Raw genomic sequence first — 24,308 nt, forward strand, 5'->3', positions numbered from 1 at the left:
AATCCTAAGAAATGCCAAAAAGAAATGCCAGAGATCAAAAACACTATAACAGAAATGAAAAATGCCTTTGATAGGCTCATTAGTAAGCTGGACGTGGCTAAGGAAGAAAATCTGAACTTGAGGATATGACAATAAAAACTTCCAAAACCAAAAGGTACAGAGATAGAAGACAGAAAACAAAAACAAACAAACAAAAACCCAGAACATTCAAGAACCATGAGACAATTACAAAAGATGAAATATATAAATATATTCAAACTGCAAAAAAAAAGATAAAGAAAAGTCTTGAAAAAAGCATGAGAAAAAATACGCCTTACTTATAGAGAAGCAAAGATAAGAAAGACATTCAACTTCTCAGAAAATATGCAAGAAAGAAAGAGAGTAGAGTAAAATACTTAGTGTATAAAGGGAAAAAAATGTTTAAACCTGGAATTCTGTATCCTACAAAATTATGTTTCAAAAGTGAAAGAGCAAAACACTTCCTCAAACAAAATTTGAGGGAGTTTGTTGCCAATAGACCTGCCTTGCAAGAAATGTTAAAAGAAATTCTCTAAAGGGAAAGGAAGTGAGTTAGATTAGGAATTGGCATCTACATAATAAAGAAAGGAAAAATATTAGAGAATGAATAAATGAAGGTAAAATGAAAAGTTTTATTTTTTTAATTCTCAGTTGATCTAACAGATAATAGTTTGTTCAAAATAATAATAGCAATGATGTGTTCAATTATGCATGCTTATGTGTAAGTGAAATGAATACAGCAATGATACAAGGCATGGCAGGAAGAATTAAGAATATTTTGTTATTATAAGCCATTCTCACTGTCCACTTATTTGAAAGTTGACTTGGGTTCTTTTAAATGTATATTGCAAACTCTAGGGCAGCCACTAAAAAGTCTAAAAAGAAGAATAATTGATATTCTAAGAAAGGAGAGAAAATAGAATCATTTAAAATCTCAATTAAATGATTTAAAGCTCAGTTAAAACAATGAAGGCATAAAAAGATTGGAAGCCAAAAATAGAAACAAAGAAAATGGGCAATAAATAGAAAACAGTAACAAATGTGGAGATATTAATCCAACTGTATCAACAAACACTTTAAATGTCAGTGATCATGGGACATCTGGCTGTCTCAGTCAGAAGAGCATGCAACTCTTTATCTTGGGATCAGGAGCTCAAGCCCCACGTTGGGTGTAAAGATTACTAAAAAAAATAAATGAACAAATAAACAGAAATGTCAGCAATCTAAAAATACTAAGTAAAAGACAGGGATTTTCAGAGTGGTTCAAAAAAATGAGACCCAAATACATGTTGTCTCCAAGAAACCTACTTAAGTATAAAGACACTTGTAAAGTAATGTAAACAGATGAAGAAAAATACACCATGCTACCCCTAACCAAAACAAAACAAGAGCAGCTATATGAATTTCAGACAGAGCAAACTTAAGACCAAAGAAATTTATCAGGGATAAAGAAGAGAGGCATATAACAAGAGAGGCATCAGTATTTAAGAAGACGTAACAGTTCTTAATGAATATGCTCTGAACCACCAAGTGGGTCCAGGCTCACTGTCTATCCAAGTCCTTGATTCCACTGCTTCCACCTCTCTAGGACCTTGATCCATTAACGGATATGGCTCCATCTTTCTCAAGGCTCTCATCCTCAAAGTATCTTTCTTTTTCTCTATCTAACAACCCAACATTTCTACTTTGAAGAAAGGAGCAGTCAACAGCACCAAGTGTCATGGGAAGCCCAAGTGGGAGACTATCTTTTTTCTCCATTTTCCCTCAAAACCAAACTGTAAAAACAAAGTCAGTTCCTCTGCTCCATGACTTTACCTCCCAATCTACCCTGGAAACCAGCTTCTGCCTACCCTGTTTCTCTAAGAGACTATCAAAAATCATCTCATTACTGCCAAGTCAGTAAGTCATTTACAATGTATAGAATCCAAAACACTGATGACACTTTCTACTTTCTTAAAACTTTCAGATCCCTTGGCTTATGCCACTTCTATGGCCTCATTTTTTTTTTTTTTTTTGTCTTCTTCCCTCATTATGGTCTATGATATGAGAGGAGCCTGGAGAGTGGTCTTTGTAGAGCAGCTATGTGTTTTGACTTGATTCTAAGATCCGTGGGAAGCCTTGAAGAGTTGTTTTGTTTTGTTTATGGCAGGAGTATATGGGGGAGTCTATGTAACATAATTACATTTCTTTTCTTTTTTTTTTAATTGCTCTTGGGGCGCCTGGGTGGCTCAGTTGGGAAGAGTCTGCTTTTGGCCTGGGTCATGATCTCAGGGTAATGGCATCAAGCCCCACATTGGGCTCCCTGCTCAGTGGGGAGCCTGCTTCTCCCTCTGCCTGTCACTCCCCCTACTTGTATGCATTCTCAATCTCTCTCTGTCTCTCTCTCTCTGTAAAATGAATAAATAAATAATCTTCTAAAAAAAATTTTAAAAAGATTGCTCTTGCTGCAATGTGAAGAACACATTGAAGGAAGGCAAGCGTGGCTCTAGGGCGGATTCAGCAGTCCTGAAAAGAGACGACAGGTAGTGCCTTGCACCAAAATGGTGGAAGAGACAGACAGAAAGGGATTTATTTGAGAGGTACTTGTGAGGCAAAATTAACAGAACTTCCTATTAAAATGGATATGGGAGCCAACAGGGAATGAACTTTGGAAAAAAATGCTTGGTTTCTAACTTGTACAGCTGGGTAGATGGTAGTGGCATTCACTGAGAAAGAACACTAAGAAAACACCAGTTCTGAAAGGAAAGAGCATGAGTGTAATTTTAGACATGTGAGTTCAAAATGCCTTAATGTATCCAAGTAGAGAATTCAAGTGAACAATTGAATATACAAATCTGGTGCTCAGAGGAAAGATCTGGGCTGGAAATAGATTATTTGTGAGCTTCTGAATATAGGTAGAATGTGAAGCTGCATATGGAGAGGGTACTTAAAGAGAACAGACGAGAAGAGAAGAGGGTGTACCACTGAGCAATGAGGACATTTAAGGACCAGGTAGAGAGGAAGATGGGGCAGGAAAAAGATGTCAAAGGAGCTGTTAGAGAGACAGGAGGAAAGTCAGAGGAATGCAGTGTTCCAAAAACCAAACAAAACAGTATTTCAAGAAGCAGAGAGGGTCAAATGTTGATGAGACGATCAAGAGGGAGAATGGAAAATGGCCATTGTATATAGAAACATGGAGGAAACTGTTGACCTTACAAAGCACTGTTGGGGAAGTTGTTCTTTGTTAGTTTGTAATAGAAGTCAACTGAACATGTTTAAAAGCTCACAGGAAGGATCCACTCGTTAGGGAGAAGGAAAATATACAAGACAGAAGGTTCCTCTGAATGCAGGAGGATTGGGTTCTGAGGTCAGGTGTGTAATGTGGGAAGTTAATATGTTCCTGTCAGATGTCTTGCAGAGGCAGAGCCATCTGTTGAGAGACGCTGAGATTTGAAGCAAGTAGAGGTTTGCCTTGTAGAATCCAGTGGAGAGAGAACTAAGGAAACACAGCAGACCTGGCAAGCAGTCAGGGACTCCATTTGACATTTGTGCCTAGAAATTTATCTTGACTGATCTATCCTTCTCCCCTTTTTTTTCTTTCCATTCATTTAGGAAATGCTTATTGGGTACCATATTGGTGCTAGACACTCTTCTAGACACTAATGATACAGAGTGCTGTGGAACTCCCTTGGGGCACAGAGAGTTGGAGTTGTACCCAATATGTACTGCAAGCAGAGAGAGCACAGCATCAGCCCTGGTGGGCCCAGGACAAGAAGGAAAGTGGGCAGAAGACAGTCAGGGGGCAAAGTCCAGAAGAACTGGCAGTACCTTTGACTTCTTTAAAAATATAACACTATGTCACAAATATGAGCTAACTCTTTATTAAAAAGGATATTTTATCCTGCAATCCTGGCAATCCTGCAAGGATTTCAAATCCTCCTCCTTCTTCCTTGAGCTCTTCTCTAATAATAAAAGTAAACATTCATTTCTTGCCTGCCCCACTGAACAGCAGGAGCACTTGAGGCTTATACCCCTCCGTCCTAGCACTTGATTATATTTAATCTCGTATTTCATTATATACTGTCTCCTGTCAGTCCTTGATGGTCTCCTAGGCACAACCGTTATGAAAAAGAACACAGACCTTGGAGGCAGTCAGACCTGGTTTAGAGCCAATGTTGCATGTATAGAGGTCCAAGTTACTTAATCTCTTCAAGCCTGAGTGTCTTCACCTATAAAGATGGACGTAATTCCTTACAGGCTATTTAGATTAAACAAGGGGCACCTGGGTGGCTTAGTTGGTCGAAGGTTCAACTCTTGATTTCCACTCAGGTCATGATCTCTGGGTCATGGATCGAGCCCTGGCCTCATTTTCTGTTTGAGATTCTTTCCCTTTCCCTCTACCTCCCCTTCTACTACTCTCCCCACTCACTCTCTCTCTAAAATAATACATAAAATCTTTAAAAGAATAGGTTAAGTGAGAATCTACGGAAGGATGCCTGGCACCGTAAACCATCCTTTTCTTTCTTTCCTTCTCAGAAAGGAGGACCCTATGATGTAATTGTTCTGTGCCTACTCTCCTGTGACAGGGACACCGTCAGAATCAAAATAGACTTTTTAATAAATAATAATAATAATAATAATAATAATAATGTAAAATAGACACACAAACCCTGTTATCTGTTCTGGCTGGGGAATGTGGCATTATGATTTTACTCATTTTGTGTGTGTGTGTGTGTGTGTGTGTGTATACACTGAATTAACAAAGTGATATTTACCTTCTAAATCAAGAACAACTTCATTGAGCCAAAGCATGTGTTGGTTTGTATTTGTAAGGCTGGTTCAAACACTGGTATTCCCAAACCAGTATAGTTGAGTAACAAGGCAGTTTTCATAATTTGGGCACTTATTAACTTGTAGCCGCCATGCTGAGTCCTGTTCTAATGTGCAGATCAAGCTTTTGTGGCAAGTCCTACAAAGGCCCAGCTGAAGCTAGAAAAAAAGAATGGCCAGTTTTCCCTCTCAGCTCTGCAGTAAGTACTTGTTTCTTGGTAGCAAAAACTGTTGGTGGCCCACTGAAATAATAAAAGCAGAGACACTGGAGAGGAACCAAGATCAGAAAGTTGTAAATCTAGCTTTTCCCAAGCACCAACACAGAAATACCTGCTGTGGGTTGCAGCCACCAGCTCTCCTTGGCTGTCTTCATGGGCCATGGGGAGTTGGAGCTAATTGATTCTGGAAGAAGAAAGACTAATCCTGTTTGTAAATGTCATAAGTTAATCAGAATATATTTCCACTATTCTTGACCCCTGACAGAGTCAGAGATGTCCTTTGTATTTTCAGTGTAGACATTAAATATTCAACAGCAATATTATATCGCATAGGTTGCCAATTTGGGCTGGAGTTCAATAGATTTCCACACTCTGAAAATGTAAAGTAAATGCCTCATCACTATGCACGTCTAGCGTGCCCCTCACAGGACTATGCGACAAATCTTTGCAGAAGGTAATAAGAACTGATAGAATTCCTCATTTCAAGGCAGTAGAATATGCTCCCGAGGTAAAAACATATGAAAGGCTGATCGGTAGAGACCGATTGCTTTCCTCTTTTCAAAAACCCTATTATTCTTGTCAGACAGGTTTGGTCATTAATCTCACAAGCTCCTGTGACATCCTATTAGCTGGAGTAATCTTGAATACCTTGTCATTTTGAAGGCACAATGAAAATATTTGTGCTAACACAATAGTATCCCTGCCTAATAAAGGGATGGAAATAAGAACTGTGTATGATCTGTCACCTGATGTGCCTTGGAGCCTCAAAAACAGGAAACTGTCATTAGTGGGAAACCAAACAAGCTTCTCGGATTACGGCGTAATTACAGAAGTAGGGGTGGGGAGAGAGAACCCGACCTGAAAAGCAGAGGTTTGCACAGACTTCAATGCAAGTGGCAGGGACCCATGGGATGAGGGTACCCTTTGGTCTTTGGAGTCGGTTACCAAGCAGCAGTATTCATCACCCACTTACTGATGATCTTCCTCTTTCTATGGGGTGTTGGATCACAGTGTATATCCGTATATCAGTTTTCCTAGGGAATCCCTCTTTTGATTTGGGATGGCGGCTGTGGCTCCAGCACGTGAAGATCCCAAGCTTGGAGTCTGAATGGGTCTGAGTTCTGGTTCTGCCACTTCATGGCTTGGTGATGTTGGCACATCGGCTTACTACTCTGAGCCTCAGTTTGCAAATCTATAAAATGAAGACAATAATGTGAAGATAAAAGAGCTGATTTCTATCAAGGCATTCTATCAAATGGAAAACACTGTAGATGCAGTTTTGCAGACGTGATTATTAACTGTACATTTCTCATGTCCTCTTTTGAATGTAGAGAGAAAACACATGAGGGAACAATATTACCACTTAGTTTTTAAAGGACCCCAAGAAAAGACTAAAATAGTAAAAACAAAGGATGTGTTTGGGATTCCAATATTCTAGAAGTTTGGGGCAGACTTCCCTAACTTTGAACAGCCCTTGTTGCTATTTTCAGCATAGCTCTTGTCACCTGGATTATGGCTTTCTGTGTACGTGTCTTTCTCCTCTAGTAGATGAAACCCTCGGACACAGACAATGTAGACAATGTCTACTTTATTAAATTCAGTTCTTTGCATAATGCTTGATACAATATAGGAGGGTAATCAGACATACTTTCTTTCTCTATGAGGAGAATGAAGAATTTCATAGGGCATAGGAGTGTTCTTTAAAAACGTAACCCCGTTAGGAGTGAAACATATTAAGTTCCTGTCAGTCATGGACCCTGAAGTGGGAAGGAATGCCTCATCGTCAGCCAGAGGGGGTGCTCTCCGTTACAACCAGGGGTGCACAGTAGTTAAAACCATAGGCTGAGGAGTCGGACTGCCTGGGTTGGAGTTCTATTTCTGCTAGTTACTCATCGTGCAGCCTTGAATTTCTTTGTGCTAGAGTTTCCTCGCTTTCAAAATAGCGGTTTGGAGAGGGCTAGATAAGATAAAATAACAGTGCATGCAGAACAATAATAATACCTAAAACTAGTAAGTACCTGCTCCAAATCTGTCATAATGCTAAGCATTATTCGAGTATCCTAATGTAGCACAATGTATAACATTGTGCTACATATAATGTAGTATAATGTAGTATACTACATATAATGTAGTATCCTAATGTAGCACAATGTATAACAACGCCACTTCCGGCCCCCAAGTTTCAGTTGAGACAGAGGTATTAAGTGACTTGGCCCAGGTCACCCAGCTAGAGAGTGGCAGAGGGGTCACACCTAGCTCCGAGTCCATTGCTGAAACCCATGCTCCTGACCTCCTCAGCCTCCTTGCTGAGAATGTTGTTTGCCAGCCTTGCATCAGTGTGGGGTTTTCAGGGTAGGAACCTGGAGGAGGAGGAGTAATAATAATATAATAATAATAGCTAATAGTTTTGTTATTATTTCCATTTTACAGGTATAGAACTGAAGCCCAAAGAGGTTAAGTAACATGTCAAAAATTCAACCAGGCTGTCAGACATCACTGAGACTGAGTCTTAACCACCACACTATGGTTCTACTTTAGAACAGAGACTTTGGGAAACCAGGAAACCTTATCACTTCCAAAGGAAGACAGGGTGTTGAGGTGAAAAAGAGACAAAAACATTTGAAACATAGTTCTCTTTTTGATGACTTTGTTAGAACTTCCTCCATCACTGGCAGTGGGAATGGGCCCAGAGACGGAGAGATGTGATGGACTTTTGAGGCACACGCCATGTGCTCGTAGGTATGGGGCTTTTTGTGTGCTTGTCTTGTCTTTGATTTTACAAGCTTGATGACTCAGGAAGACCCACATTGATTCTAAGCTGTAAATGCAGCAACACCCCTTTTAAAATCACTTTGCTTTTTAATTAATCTTGTTTGGGGGACACCAGCAGAGAAAACCAATCTAAAACTTCCAGGTTTTTTGTTTGGTTTTTTTTTTTTACTATATATTCATAACCTTGAAGAAAATTCAGAGTCAACAGCTTTTATTAAGTAGCTGCCCTGTGCCAAGAGCTCTCATGATCGGTTTAATCCTTGCCTCAACCCTGGGAGGAAAGTGTCATTATCCCCAAGGTCACAAGACTAATAATGTCTTCATTCCAAGTTCATCTCTTCCCAGTAAGTCACGCTGCTGCCTCAGAATCTATAAGAATGACCCCAGCAACCATCTCCCTGCAAAAAACAAACAAACAAACAAAATACTAGCTTGTATTTTATCCCAGTATTTGCAATCACAGGAGTCAGTCTCTTCACAGGCTTATAAAATGAGCACAATGTATAAGCAGATGTCTAAGCTTGTAAGAAATGTCAAGTCTGTGATTGCTTCTCTTTCATTTCCTTGTCATTTACTTAAATTTAATAAATTCTTATTTATAAAAGCAAAACTAAATGCTCTGAAAATTTTAGAAAATTACAATAAGTATAAAGAAGAAAGTTAACATTAACATTTGATTAATAGGAATGCAGATATACAATAAAGTCCATAATCAATTTTTTTATTTAATAATAGAGAATTTCCCATGTCATCAAATAATTTATGTAAGCATGTCCTTAATGATGGTATAAAATATAATTTTATAGGTATACTATGTTTATTTTCATCATTCCCTTACTCCAGCATATTTATTTTTCTCTTTTCACTGTTAGAAATAATGTTGCCCTGGCATGTCATTGCACATAGACCTTGCCCCTATCTCTGATATCACCTAGGAAAGATTCCTGGTAATGAGATTATTAGCCCACAGGGTATAAAAGGTAGAATTATGATATTTCTACTTCTTTCTAATCAGATATATTTCAGTGATAAAGCAAGAATTCTTGAAGAGACAAAAGGATTCTAAAAAGGAAGATTTTTCAGATATGGCTGTTCATCTAAGTTATTTGAAATAAGAGCTGTCAAATTGGGTCCAATTTAGTTCTACATGACTCCGGATACAGAACATGCATTAGATGCTAAAAATATCTGCAGTCCATTGATCAATAAGGTCTGTAATGCCAGTCACCCCAGGGGGCCAGACTAGTTTAAGGCTCTAGGATGTGCGGCAGAATCCCTTGTCGTTCTTTTCCTTGGAAACAAGTAAAATCCACAGACAGTCCTTTTTTTTCAGCAAGCAGTTACCAACTATCCTTGGGCCCAGCTGTGCGCTGGTGTTTCCACGCTTTCTTCCTTTCTCTAGAAACATCCAAGAGTTCTTGCTGTTTCCCAAACGCCCAGGCTCCCTTAAATACTTGCATCTAGTTTCCAGAACATCTCCATTAATTTCCTTATGTTTCATTTGACCTCCCCATTATCTGTAGAGGAAAACGTGTTTTTACAGGAACAAAAGAAATTTGTAGAAGCAAAACTAGGAAAGAAAAGTAAATTGATTCTTCTATATCAGGTAGACTAGAAGCCATAGAGAATGATACAGCAAACAAATACCATTTATCCACTTCCCAGCTTAAGAAATAAAATGTTGCAAATAATTGAAGCCCTCTGTGCACCGCCTCTCCAATCCTCTGGCCCTCCCCAGAGATTACCACTATTCTGCATTCAGTGTTTATCAGTCCACCGTCTTTATATTTCTACTCCATGTGCGGCTATGAGCCTACAATGTAGGTTCTGGGAAAGCAGGTGCTTTGTTCACTGTTCCACTCCACCAGACCTAGAACAGCATCTGGCACATGGTAGGTAGTCAATGAGTATATGCAATATAGATGATGCATTCCTAAGCAGTGTAGTTTTTCATGTTTTTAACCCTTAATAAATTGTCCGATATCATACATATCCTTCTTAGTCCACACCGATAATGCAGCCCAGATTCATTCATGTTTACTGCCATATAGCATCCAAGAGAAGAATATAACGCAATTTCATACTCTGTTCTTCTAAGAATCAACATTTAGGTTCCTTCCGATCTTTCACATTGTAAATTTGGTACGCTGAACATCTGGGAACTACCTCCTTTTCCATTATGTAGGGCTTCTCTATAACAAATAATGGAGAAAGTGGACAGGGTCTGGCCCTTGGCTCTGCTGAATCTCTTCGTCTTCTAAATCTCTACTAGGGTGAATGGGAGTTGAGAAACCAGTTCAGCCCTCTGGCCCTCAGCTTCTTCACAAGTGAATTGAAAGCAGCTGGCCCCCCACTCTTTCAGTGGGTTTGGGCATCTTCAACTTAATTACACATTTCCAAATTATTCTCACTGAACTGATGCTAAATATTTAAATGTAATCATTATCTACCAAAAGTAATTGGATTTATGCAGTTTTATCACTTCATGCAATTCTATCAGTAAAAACATGTATAAGTACACTCATACTATATTTGAAATATGTGTCAACTCTAAATGAGAAACATTCAGAACACTTTTAGCAACAACGGTACAGTAGTTAGGTAGGGACTAGAGACCGCCTCCATGTAACACGTCGGTGTTTCTCTAAATCAGTTTTTTTCCACCGCCCTATCCTTGTAGGTAGTGGAAGTTCCATACTCAGTTAGAGTATGGGGAGCCCCTTCTTCCTCTCCTCTGGGTCTTACTAGAGTCTAAGAAGCTTTACTCAGTCCAAAAATTTTGAGGAAAAGGCTTTTTGTCTTCAGTTATTTATGGTTACCATGAGGTTCGTATAGTTTGAGCCTTTGTGACCCACTCAAAAGTGGGCTGCTCCACTCACAGCATCCTTGCTGCTGGGACCGGCTGGACCACAGGGACAGTCGAGAACCCAGCCATCCACCAACCAAACTCTCCCACAGGCTTTGGCATTTCCTAGTACTAATGGCATGAGAGTGAAGCTCGGGTCTCATCCTTCCACATACTATCAACCCCCTCTTTGTGCTGGGGTAGTCTCACTTCTTGTTTGGGGAAGGCAGTATTGGTCTACTCTCTTCTCTTTGAATCTCACCCTAATCACATCATCTCTTGGGCAGCATTCCTCCATCTTTCCACACACACATTCTGTGTGTGTGTATGTGTAAAATGAACCAACAGCACAAAATAAGATGTGGTTACTTTTTCATCACATATCTGGCTAGCTTTATTTCTAGAGATTTTAATCATTTTTATTTTTATCATCTTTTATTTATTCTGAAGGTGATTGCATTCAAATAATGTATTTAAATTCTGAAGACCAGACAGTAGCTATCTTGTTGACTTTATGTTTTCCAAGGGGACTTAATAGATTTGCTAAAACCAGAAATTAATATTCATCACCAAAATATATATATATATATATATATATATATATATATATAGTCAGGCAAAGTCAAGTTGAATGGGTAGCAGCTGTACCTGCAGCTCTTCACTGGGACAAGTTTTTACTGATTCAGTCTGGCACACAAGTAATTGGACAACATTAAATTTGCACATTTGCTTGAGTATGTCTAGGTTACCATTTAAATGGAGATATACTTTCTCAAGTTTTTGTTTGTTTTCTTTTGTGGAGTTTAATTTACAAACTACAATCTTTACCAAGAGTTAAGCTCTCAAGTTTCATCTTCTCTCTGAATAAAGATCTTGAACAAGTTAGTTAATCATGTCCTTTCTTTGGCTCTATGGTAAGAAGCTTTTCCCATGGCCCAAGCACAGATGACCAGCTCCCTCTTGCTGAGCGCACAGTATGAGTCAGGCATTAAGTTAATTCCTTCACATACTGTATCCATACCAAAGCCCCATCTGGCCGGGATTATTAAACCCATTTCATAGATAAGGAAACTGAGACTGAGTGTTACATGACTTGGCCAAGATAAAACACCTAGTGTGTTGCTGAAGTAGGACTTAAACCCAGTCTCTTTGATCCAAAACCAGGGCTCTAAATCTGGAAGTTGTTGCCCTTGCTGGGCATTAGAATCGCCTGGTGAGTTGGTAAACCTGCCCCACCGCCCAAAGTTCTGATTTTCTTGGTCTGGGAGAGAAATGTGGGCAAAACTATGTTTTAAAAACTCTCCCAGTGATTCTTATGTGCAGATGGCCTGAGGGCCACTGCCCCCTGCTACAAAGCCTGGAAGAGATCAGGCCCAAAACTAGGAGAGCAGATCAAAGGCACCAGCAGCAGTGGTTTCCAAGACGTAAGAAAATAGGATCCTTTCAAGTTCGTTTAAACGTGAAGATGTGCCAATTCATGAAGGTGACCGGAAGTCAGAGTGAGTATAATGGACGTGCCTGGGATTTTTGCCAGTTCCAGACGGTTATTCGGCTCAGACTTTGCCCATGGTGGCAGGATTTTTCTGGTGGAGAAACACTCCCGGGAGGACCCTAACCCAACAAATAATTCGTCAGCCGTTGAGGAAGGCAGTGTGAGATCCCACAGTTTTTAGAGAACAGTAAAGAGAAGTTCTCGCCTCTGATCTTGCAGGCGATGGGGAGTCAGCCCCATCCCCCCTCCAGCAGTCCCCCTCTGAGCAGGGAGAGGTCTCATTCAGCATTTGCTCGAATGGAGACTTGTAAGGAGGTTAAATAATTGTTCTGGTGCCGGAGAGAAGGGAGTCACCTCGGCCGGGCTGCATTTCTCCATCTCCAGACTTGAGCTGGGGCTTAGAGAGGGAGGAGCAATTGGCCGAACAGGGAGTGTGTGTCAGAAACGGAGAACACAGACATGAAGGAGCACAGGCAGAGGCCACAGTTCCAAGTGGGAGGACCAACTGTCCTGGCTTGCCTGCAACTGTTCTGATTTTAAAGCCCAAAGACCCACATGCTGGAAGCCCCTTGGCTCTGGGCAAACAGGGATGGATGCTTGGAAACCCTAGTCCCAAAGAACCATGAGGAATGGGGAAGGAGATGTGTACAGCGCATCAGTGAAGCCAAAAGCCTGATTTTCTGCCTGCCCTGAGCAGCATTTTCTGAAGACCAATAAACTCTGTGTGTGCTTGTTTGAGCCACTTTCCAGTGTCTCAGGTCCAAGTCTTCCTCTCTGTGTATTCCTTTCTTTTCCTGGAGCACATCCTGGAGTAACTTCCTAAAAATGAATTGATGGAAAGTAAAAATTTTTAAGGCTCCCATTACTGAACAGTGTTATTCTTTCCTCATTTTCTGATAGCTTACCCAAGTGTTTACCTGAGAGGGCAATCAATTTTCCCCAAAATGTGGAAAGCACTGGTCTAGAACATATTGTCTTCTACTTAGCCATACTGTAGTCTGCTGTTATTCTGATTTTCCATCCTCTATTATTATGACATGTGTCCTCCCCTCAATTGTCACCTCCCTGGAAATTTTTAAAGATCCTCTATTTATACCTTGTTTTCTGAAGTTTCCCTGTGATGTACCTTGGTGGGAATCTTGGTTTCCTTCCCTGGGCCGGGCATTTGGTGTGACCTTCCAATATGGAGACTCGGGCCCTTCAACCATGGGACATTTCCTAGGGTTTTTTTTTTCCTTTGCTCATTTTCTACCCTCTGCTATTTCTATTCCTGACTTTTAGATTCAGCTGTTAGACTTCCTAAATTGATCTTTTCATTCTTTTCTCCCATTTTCTGCCTCTTAGCTTTTCTATTTTCTGCTTTCTGGGAAATTCCTTAACTTTACCTTCCAACTGTTCTACTGATTGAGTTCGGCTATCATGTTTCTAATTTTCAAGAGTCTTTTCTTTTTCTCTAACTGTTCATTTCTCACACCATAAATTTTTTTTTTACTTTTATGGTTGTAATATCATCTCAGACCATTCTTTTTTTTTTTAAGATTTTATTTATTTCACAGAGAGAGGTTACAAGTAGGCAGAGAGGCGGGCAGAGAGAGAAGGGAAGGCAGGCGCCCTGCTGAGCACAGCAGGGCTCAATCCCAGGACCCTGAGATCATGACCTGAGCTAAAGGCAGAGGCTTAAGACACTGAGCCACCCAGGTGCCCCATCTTAGAGCATTCTATAACATTTAGATTGGTTTCTAAATTTTCTTTGTTTCTTAAATTATTTCCATTTCCTTCAGATGTATTTGTTTGCACCTCTTTCTTTCATATTTAAAGTTCCTGCCCAAGTTTTGAGACCCATGGCCATCTATTTCTATTAAAAATGAGGCAGGCTGAGACGTCTAGGTGGCTCAGTCATTTGAGCATCTGACTTTTGATTTTGGCTCAGGTCATGATCTCAGGGTCATGTGATTGAGCCCAGTGTGTGACTCTGTGCTGGGGGGGGGTGTACTTGAGATTCTCTCTCTCCCTCTGTCCTTTCCCTGTCGGAGCACGAGCACTCTCTCTCTCTCTCTAAAATAAAGAAATCAATTTAAAAAAAAAAAAAGATCAAGGCAGGCCAGCATGATTAGGCAGTGTATTCATTTCCAGTTGCTGCTCTACAAAATTACTACAAACATATGACTTAAAACAGCACAAACTTATCATCTTACAGTTCTGTAGGTTTGAAGTCCTAAAGTCAAGCTATCAGCAGGGCTACCTTCTTCTAGAGGCTCTAGGGAGAATCTCTTTCCTTGCCTTTTCTAGCTTCTAGAAGCTGCCCACATTCCTTAGCTTGTGAACCCTTCATCCATCTTCAAGGCCTGCAGCTAGCCGCTTCCAGCCAATCCGTTCCCCTGTGTCCTCCCTCTCCCTGACGACTGCTTTTTTTTCGTGCCTCCCATTCTGACTCTGACCTCCTACCTCTTTAAAAATCCTTACGATTGGGATGCCTGGGTGGCTTAGTGGGTTAAAGCCTCTGCCTTCGGCTCAGGTCATGATCCTGGGACCCTGGGATCGAGCCCTGCATCAGGCTCTCTGCTCAGCTGGGAGCCTGCTTCTCCCTCTCTCTCTGCCTGCCTCTCTGCCTACTTGTGATCTCTGTCAAATAAATAAATAAAATCTTTGAAAAAAAGAATCCTTACGATTACATCACCCCACCTGATCATCACGAAAATCTGCCCATCCTCAGACCTCTGACATAACTGGCTCTGCAAACTTCCTCTTGCCATAGGTAACATGCTCACAGGTTCTGAGAACTAGGATGTGGATTTATTTGGGGCAGGGTTTTGGAGCATTATTCTGCCTATTATAGGCAGGGACTGAGCATTTCCTTGTCTAGTATGTTCTGCTCCAATGCCAGAATATAGAAATTTTGCTATCATTTTCCAAACAAGTAACTTCTGGTGTCTTTCCAGGGAACACGATCCTGGCTGTTAGTTTACTCACTGAGAGTGGACTTAGTAGTGCATGTTCCGTCTCATTTTCAGCCTCTGGCCTTCTTTCTAGGCCCCAGGACTCAGGTCCTTTGTCTGGAACATGTATTCTATCTCCTTTCTTGAAAGAACCCAAGTAATCTTATTAAAATGACTCTAATTTTATCACTCTCCTTAAAAACCTCTTAATGCTTCTCACTGTTCTCAAGATTAACTTCAAACTCTTTTCATGGATTACAAGTCCATACGTGGTTAAGCTTCTGCTTGCTTCTCTAGCCTGTAAAATTTCTCCAAGTAACCCGTACTCACCTATCCTGGCAAGATTGGGAGTCAGCCATTGCCTGTTGACTTCACTGAGTGCCCCACCAGCACCTCAGTAGCCTGGAAGAGCCACAGAGACAGACACTAAAACTGTCTCCATTCATTCATTTGACCCAATGGTTCTCAAACTTTAAAGAAAATGAGAATCATCTGGAGCAAGGGTAAAACACAATTCCCGTGCCCCACCATTGCAGTTCGCCATTTAGTGGGTCTGAGGTGAAGTCTGAGAATTGGCATTTCTTACAAATGTCCAGGCGATCTAATGCTTCTGGTCCAGGGACCACATCTCCAGAATTACAGATTTAAAGACTACCTATGGGACGTTGTCTTGTTCACCTCTACATCCCCATAAGCTAGCACAGTACTTGGCATATAGCAGGGCCTTAGTAAATGGTTACTATCGTTATTCTCATTATTGATGCAAGCAGTTGGAAAAGGAAATTTATCTTGAGTTTCTTGAACTAGGGAATAATTAATTAAATATCTGTGCCTTTTGAACCATGAAAATACATTTTATACTCTTTTAAAGAAATAGAACTTACAATCTTTCATCTGGTACAGCACAGGTACCAAGAGGAAACACTGACGTTCAGAGAAATCTGCAAAGGCTCTAAATCTTACATTCGTACAATAAGCAGAGTGATCACTTTAGGCATAAGGTACATCTCATACCTCAGAAATATGACAGAGTTCTAGACCTTGCCCAAGGATACAATTTCATTAGTAAAAGAGTCATTAAGACAAAAATAGAGAACATTTTCAAATATAGTGACTGTGTCCAATGCATGCTAATAAACTGATTAACACCTTATAGGATTAAAAAAAAGAAAAGACCTTATAAAATGAGTCACTACATACACAAAATAAGTAAAGGTGTAGAGAAGAGATTATGTCATTGCTAACTACATTGCAAAAGAGGAATCCATTGCAAAAGAGGAGCTTTCAAAATAATAGTAAATGTCACAAGAAATAAACAAAGCAAGTGGAAGGAAGAATGGATATTTACATATATGGACCCACTTAGCACTTCAACAGGGATTTGTTGCCAAACTCGGAGTAAGATTAAAATTTGTTTGCTCACATGCATTGGTCCCAGTAAAAAAGGAAAGAAACATAACATTCTATGTTATTTGGAAATTAAATTACCCATCTTAAAATTGCTCTGCATTTCAGCTTGGTTTAAAATGATCCAGAGAGGTCATCAGAATGTTCTAGGAGCATTATTTGAAGAATAGAAAGTTTTATTAATAGGAGGACAAACAGTAGTCTTTAGAAAAGCATTTCTTACTCTCTACTTTCTAAGAACATTTTCTGTCTTTCCAAGGCCCACACGATCTTATGTTATTCATAAGGACAAGAGAGCAGATGGTCTGTATTACCCACATCATAAACTTTACCATTACAACTTTTGCACAAGAAAACAAGAGCAAACCAAGGAACCCTTTCACTGCCTTGGTCTGGCCCATTGTAGGTGCTTACCAAATATATATTGAATAACTGGATGGGTGCATGGACAGGCAGATAGACAGTCAAATGAATGGATGAGTTGTATATGAGTCCTGAATTTTCTGTTTAAAAAAATTTTTACTTGAGCAATACAGGTTTATTTTAAAGAAGTTATAAAATATAGATTTTAAAAAGAAGAGGACCTATAGCCATACATTCAAATTTAAGCTATTTAACATGTTAATACTTTAATTTTTATTATGAATTTTTGTATATACACATATCCATTTTTATAAAAATAGGGACCACAGTATGCTTACTATTTCATTACCTATTAACATAATTGTGTGCTGTGAATTTCTTTCAATATTAATAAATATGCTGTGCTCCCTCACCATTTTTAAATAGCTGCAGAAAAAAAGCACAATAATTTGGGAATTTTGTAGTTTTGGTTAGTCTCAATTTCAAAATCATACTCAATAAATACAGTGGCATTTTTCTCTATGCCTTAAAATAATGAAACTGGGTTTGTTGAAAATATTCTTCAGATAGGCTAGGAAGACCATTACTGATTAACCCTAACTCTGTTTTAATGGAGAAAAGTAATTTGTATCAATTCTGGGCAAACCAGAAACTCTGCAATGCTTAAAGTTATCTTAAAATTTATTCTCTTGATTAGTTTAATCATGTCCCTGCTGTCGTTTAGTAGCAAATTTAGTAGCAAATCTTTTTTTTTTAATGGCATACAAAGAAATTTTTTTAAAGATTTTATTTATTTATTTGACGGACAGAGACCACAAGTAGGCAGAGAGGCAGATAGAGAGGGGGAAGCAGGCTGCCTGTTGAGCAGAGAGCCTGATGTGGAGCTCAATCCCAGGACCCTGAGATCATGACCTGAGCCAAAGGCAGAGGCTTAACCCACTGAGCCACCCAGGTGCCCCATAATTCCAATTTTAATGGGATTATGATAAATATGGATTTGTGGGGTGTGTATTAGTGAAACATTTCTAATATGTTATAGGAGAATATTGAAGGGAGGAACCTTCACTCCTGACGTTCGAGGGGGGCTCAATAATTAGCACCCTCCTTTCTATCTGACTTCTAAATAATTGAGAAGTCCTCAAACAATCCCTTTTCTCCTCTGGAGAGCAAGGGAACAGAGCTCAACACAGTGAGTCTGATAATAAATGAGGCTCATATTTGTTAAGTGCTTTTGGAGTTCTACCTGTCATCTCATCTGAGGCAGGAAAATGTCAATATGTCAATTCAACAAGTACATATTGAACATCTGTGTACTAAATGTCAGGCATGATGCCAGATTCTGGGGTGACAGAACTCAATTAGGATTCACTTAGTGCTGGCCTTCAAAGACCTCAGTCTCTTGGGAAAGACAAACATGTTACCAAAACATATCCTCACTAAGTGCCTTAGTGAAGATACTTGTGGTTGCAAGTCACAGAGACCTGTTGAAGCTAGCTTCCACAAAAACGGACCTCTCCCAAATCCAAGGAAGAATGTACCTGGCCATTAGAAAAACGCAGAACTAGGTGCTAAAAGACCATTAAGAATTTCCCTTCATTCTACATCTCTACCCCTCTACGCATCTTCTACTGGCCTCATTTACATGGTGGTAATGTGTTCACCGACTGGTCCAGCCAAAAGAAAGGACAGTATCTCTCAGTGTAAATTCCCAGGAAAGGGTGTTGATTGGCAAGCTTAGTGTAGGTGCACTCCTGATCCAGTCACCTTTGGCCACAGTTATAGTTTAGAGGCAGGATGGGTGCTGGGTAGTGAATCTAACAGATAACTTCCTATGTTGAGAAATGATAGGAGTGTTATGGGTTAATAAGGAGGGAGGCACCTGCTCTGTCTTATGTGTGTAAAGCGCTGTGGAAGATGAAAAGATGAATGAAGTACACAACCACCTCGGAAGTTTAAGGCATAACAGATTCCCCACTGAGCAAGGAGCCTGACACGGGGCTTGATCCCAGGACCCTGAGATTATGACCTGAGCTGAAGGCAGACACTTAACCGATTGAGTCACCCAGGTGCCCCTCCACCTCTAACATAGGACAGAGTAGGGTACGGTGTGCATTATCACAGAGATTCAGTATGATCTATGAGCACGTTGCCAAGGGAGATCCATTCTAGCAGGAGGAAAGAGAAGGACTCGAGTCCAACCTTAAAATGGATCTTTTAGTAAGAGGAGTTTAGGTAGCTAAGCAGGTCGCTCTAAGGAAGGATTATAGGCTGAATATAGAGGTTGGAAAAGGCAGTGCACATGAGGGACAGCATGGGGGGCTTTTAAAGAGAGTAAAGCTGGAACAGCGGGCTGGCCCTGGTCAGGAAGGGCTTTTTCAGCACTGCCGTGATGGAAATTCCTTGTCATCCTTGGAGCAGGAAGACACCATCAGATCGGTATTCTAGAAATATTCTGGGGACTGAGTGGAAATATGGACTCAGTGGGGAGACTGTTTGAAGGGAGGCTCTTAGGAGGATATGATATTTTAATAATTCAGGCAAAGAGAGATGTGGACTGGGGTCAGAGCAGAAGCAAAGGGAATGAGAGGTTGAGGGAGGGCGGATCTGCAGGACCTTTCACCCAATTCCAGGACTCAGTTCTGAAGCCTGAGTCTCAGAGCTCTTGGCCAAGGAGTGGGGGTACTCCTGGAAAGGGGGAGCTGCCTCTCCCATTCTCTCCTCTGCCCCTCTCTGTGCCTCCCCGCCTGCCCTACACACTGTGATTGATGTTTGAATGTTGACCGGCTGGCAAGTCTGAATTCTGATGCAATGTCTAAATCCTCCCTCCCTGTGACATATTTTTCTCATTCATGAAAGCTAAGTGCTGCCATGCCAGGGTCCTGTGGAGAGAGAATACTGATAACAGGCCAGGAAAAAAAGCAGCAGCTCTAGATTACCTTTTTTTAAAAGCTCACTGCAACTTCAGTAGATGAAAAATGTGTATCTGCAATTCATTGAAGGCAATGAGTAGTCGGTTCTTGAGTTGCCGTGGCAACTGCTCAATTAAGTGAAAAAAAATGAAAAAATAAATGTACTGTAGTTGCTCTTGAGCCTAACATTCTTTGAAGAAAAAAAAAAAAGGAAAAAAAAAAGAAAGTAATATGTTTGGTGAGTTATTTTCCCCAAGGCTTTCCTAAGACTGCCTTTTCTGCTTTGCCTTTCTAGCAGCACGCCCTGTCCGCCCCTCCATGCTAAGCTAAATGCTAGGCTTGCTGTCATCCGTGGTTAGCAACGCGGGCCTTCAGCTTTCACCTCGGAAGGTTCTGTGCTAACATCTGCTTACATATGGCTTCCACCAAAGGCCCCTTGGTTAAATTTCTGTTTTAAGGTGGTAGAGTAGAGCCTGTATTGGGAGAGTATGTGGGAACAGTGGGTGGGTTCCAACACCAGATCTGACCCCAACCTTATCTTATAACCTTAAATAAGAGATGTGACTTTTCTGAAAACATGAAGAATTACCCCTGCCTCGATAGACTAAGAAACAATGGGTATCATAATTATAACACCTTACGCTTGCACACTGATAATGCTGTGAAGGAAATACTTTCAGTGGTCTCGTTTTCTCTTGGCCACCACTCTCTGGGGTGGCCTTTGTTCTTCCCACTTTGGACAGACTGACCTTTACAAAAACACTGAGCTGATCTTGTCACTCTCCATCTTACAGCTCTCTATGCTTCTCCTCCCGTTGCTCTTGGGATAAGACCCGAATTCTCACTAGAGCTCCCCAGGGCCTCGCAAGGTGTCTCAGTGTGCCATCCCAGCCTTGCTCTTCTGCCTTTAGCTTCTCCTCCTCTGGGTCTTTGCATCAGTGGAGGGCTCCTCCCGAGACAGCCTTCTCTCTCGCCACCACCATTGCCTCTCTTGCCCAGTTGGCCAACCATGATCCACAGCAGAGCTCCTATTTTTTTTTATGATTTTTTGTAAAGATTTTATTTATTTATTTGACAGACAGATCACAAGTAGGCAGAGAGGCAGGCAGAGAGAGAGGAAGGGAAGCAAACTCCCCGCTGAGCAGAGAGCCCGATGCGGGGCTCGATCCCAGGACCCTGGGATCATGACCTGAGCTGAAGGCAGAGGCTTTAATCCCCTGAGCCACCCAGGTACCCCCACGTGAGAGCTCCTATTAAATTTTCCTAGAAACTTGTATTTTATATACATCCATATTTAATACACATTTACTTATATGATCATCTAACTAATATCAATGTCTCTAAATAAACACAAATCTCCTGAGCCCAGGGACTATGTCTAATTCTTGAATTTTAGTACATATGCAGGAAAGACATGAAGATCCATTGGAGAAAAAGGTTTATTCCAGCCTTTAGAACATTTCCATTGTCCTTTAAAGTTTTATGTCTTGCAACTTCGGGGAAAGAGACCACTGTGAGCTCAAAAGATGGGTCTGAGGAGACCAGTCGTGCCCCTCTCCCCAGGTCAAGTGGCTTCATATCAAAAAGCACAGCCTGTATTCATACCCTGCCCTTTCTCTTCAGACCTCATCCACTCCTCAGAGCATTAGCATCGTGAAGTAGGAAGGCAGTGGTGGGTCCTGTAATAGGAATCAGGGAAGGAGCAAAAAGGAAGGGCTTGCATGCTGGGGCTGTGTCAGAGTGGGGTTAGAAGACCAGGCCAAGGCCAAGCTGGCATAGCAAGTGCCAGGCTTAGAAGAAGAGCGCATGTATTGGGGCGCCTGGATGGCTCAGTGGGTTAAGCCTCTGCCTTCAGCTCAGGTCATGATCCCAGGGTCTTTGGATTGAGCCCCGCATCGGGCTCTCTGCTCAGCAAGGAACTTGCTTCCTTCTCTCCCTCTGCCTGCCTCTCTGCCTACTTGTGATCTCTCTCTCTCTCTCCCTGTCAAATAAATAAATAAAATCTTTAAAAAAGAAGAAGAGGAAGAGCGCTTGTGGGCTTGGAGGAGGAGCTTGGGTAGGGGGTGAGGGAACTCCAACGGAAACCATGCAAGTAGCATTTGCAAGAACCATAAAACTTTCAATTGCACTCTCCCCCATAACTCTCACTCTCTTTTTTTTTCCCTATTCTGAATATTTAATGGAGAAAAAAATGACCTAGCTTCCCCTCAAGGCAGGCAACTACTAGCCCATGGAGGATCTTTGTGCAAATTAGAAAAAGAGCCTCCTCCAGGCACCCATATCCCTAGGGACACACAGGTTACTGGTGAGTAGGTTCAGTTCCTATTCAGCTCCCCAGCCAAGACACAACAATGCACAACTGCAGACCTGTATGTGGAAACCATGCCTCAGAGGCAGGCCGCCTCCAGATTCCAGCAACAGCGAGAGGGCTGCCTTCTCTCAGCAGCAGGAGTGCAGCCCTCCATTTTGAGTGTCCCAGCTTTGAAGAGTTAACTTCTCATCTAGGTTCATCTTTCCTGAGCTGCTTTTATTTCTGCTTTGGCAGTCATTTCTTTCTTCTGTGTGGCATTTTGTACGAGAGACTTTGAGAAGTAGAAAAGAGCAGGCTGGTTTCCTTGGTTTCTGCATCTGTGTGTTTTCTGGTAGTGGGTTGAATGTGTGATTTTCCAATATGATGTCATCGTGCCTTTTAAATTCTCCCAAAGTACTCTTTGCCAAAGGCTCTTCAAAAGGTAGTAAAGTATGTCTCTTTTACCTCCTGTGGAACTTGGTATGAAGAGTTTAAAACAAAGAGGAGATGAAAAGGCTGGCCTCCGAGTCAACATATTGCAGGAGGCACACAGCGAGGTCACTCTAGAAAACAGCCCGTTGGCCATCTTCTGCATTGTCTTGGCAAAATTATAGCAGACAGCCAACAGAAAGGGCAAAGTCACTGGAGGAAAAGGATTTTCAAATATCGTTTCAAAATAAGAGGTGCTGCGTATCAGTGAACCATTGCTGTGAAACAGCCGTGGACTTAGTGGCTTAAACCCACATCCATTTATTATTTCTCTTGAGACAATGGGGCTGGCTAAGCAGGTCCACTGATGGAAGCCGGGCTCACTCACACATCCCTTTTATGGTTCACCTTGGCTAGGCTCTGGTCCCAGTTACTTACCCAAACCAATCTAGATGTCGCTGTGAAGGTATATTGTAGATAAGGTTAACATCTACAACAAGTTGTCCTCCGTAAAAGAGATTATCTTTTTTTAATTGAGATATAGTTGACACATAACACTATATTCATTTTACGTGTACAAGATAATGATTTGATATATGTATATATTGCAGAATGATGACCACAATAAGCCTAGTTAATATCCATCACCACACACCATTACAAATTTTGTGTGTATGTGAAAACTCATAAAATCTTCTCTCTTAAGTATCTGGCAAAGAAACAGGTCAGTATTGTTGACTGTGGTCACCATGTTGTACACCACATCCCCAGCACTTGTTTTTCTTAGAACTTTTGCCAGCAACACTTGAGCACCTACTGCATACAGGAGAAAAGAGGGCAACACGCACTTGAAGCACAGGGCTGGAAATTTGATTTAACTGTTTTTGTAGGGGCTGTATACATAGGCAAAAATATGTTCAATACAAAATAATTACTTAACAAATATCTTAGTTTCTACTTGGTAATTCAAAAACCATTTTTGAATTTGCAGGGGAGAAGAAACACCTTGTGGCCACAAACACAATCCAATCCCCAAAACTCTTCATGATTTTGGATTTTCTTATTTAATGGCACATTTAAGGTGATGCTCGGGTTTTGGAATCAGACAGACCTGAATTCAAATTGCAGCTCACACAGTTTTTAGCCCCAACACTCAGGCAGATTTTCACAATCCCTAAAACAGAGCTTCAAATACGTATAAGGAAGATGATAGCAGCTCCTTCACTAGGCTAAATGAGATCGTGCCGAATAAATGCAGTTGTTATTATTATAACCAATATAATAAAATGATAGAAATATTATTTCAGGGCACTGAAATAATATTTTATTTATTTAGTTTTTTAAATAAAAATAATTTTTATTTATAATAATAATATATAATATATAGTATATAATAATATGTTATATTATAATATAAATATAATAATATAATATTATATATTATTATATATAATAATTTATAAAAATAATATTTAGTATTTCAGTGACTTTTAGAAGGCACTGAAATGCCTTTTTTTTTTTAAATTGTCTCAACTGCCTGCTTACTTCACCTATTCGTACTTTTCCCTGAAAAAAAGCAACTGTGACAGTGCTGAGCCTTATCGCATCAACTTGCTGGGGTGTGGAGAGACTTCCATTCTGCAACTGGGTGAGTCTGAAGGCTCATCTGTGAACTGTCAGACTTGCACACCTCACAGTCTGTCCCCAGAGACTGTCAGTGCAAGTAAGTATCAGCACACAGGCTAACATTAAGCAAACAACCACAACCAATTAAATCAGTAATAATGACGATAAAGTGATCATAATTTATAATGAAAAAC

At 40.6% G+C, this 24,308-nt stretch overlaps 1 protein-coding gene and 1 long non-coding RNA gene across 2 annotated transcripts in view; one reads left to right on the plus strand and one right to left on the minus strand.

The window, feature by feature from the left end:
• AK5 (adenylate kinase 5) overlaps positions 1–24,308 on the plus strand; it is a 240,820-nt gene that overhangs the window by 145,233 nt on the left and 71,279 nt on the right.
• The window catches only part of LOC106006424, a 37,357-nt gene continuing 17,791 nt past the window's right edge, over positions 4,743–24,308 (minus strand). Inside the window, exon 3 of the long non-coding RNA XR_001180459.2 lies at positions 4,743–6,237. This is a non-coding gene — a long non-coding RNA (uncharacterized LOC106006424). The remainder of the gene's footprint in view (positions 6,238–24,308) is intronic.

Source organism: Mustela putorius, unplaced genomic scaffold (genome assembly GCF_011764305.1).
Source record: "Mustela putorius furo isolate JIRA1106 unplaced genomic scaffold, ASM1176430v1.1 tig00003853_pilon_pilon_pilon, whole genome shotgun sequence".
NCBI lineage: Eukaryota > Metazoa > Chordata > Mammalia > Carnivora > Mustelidae > Mustela > Mustela putorius.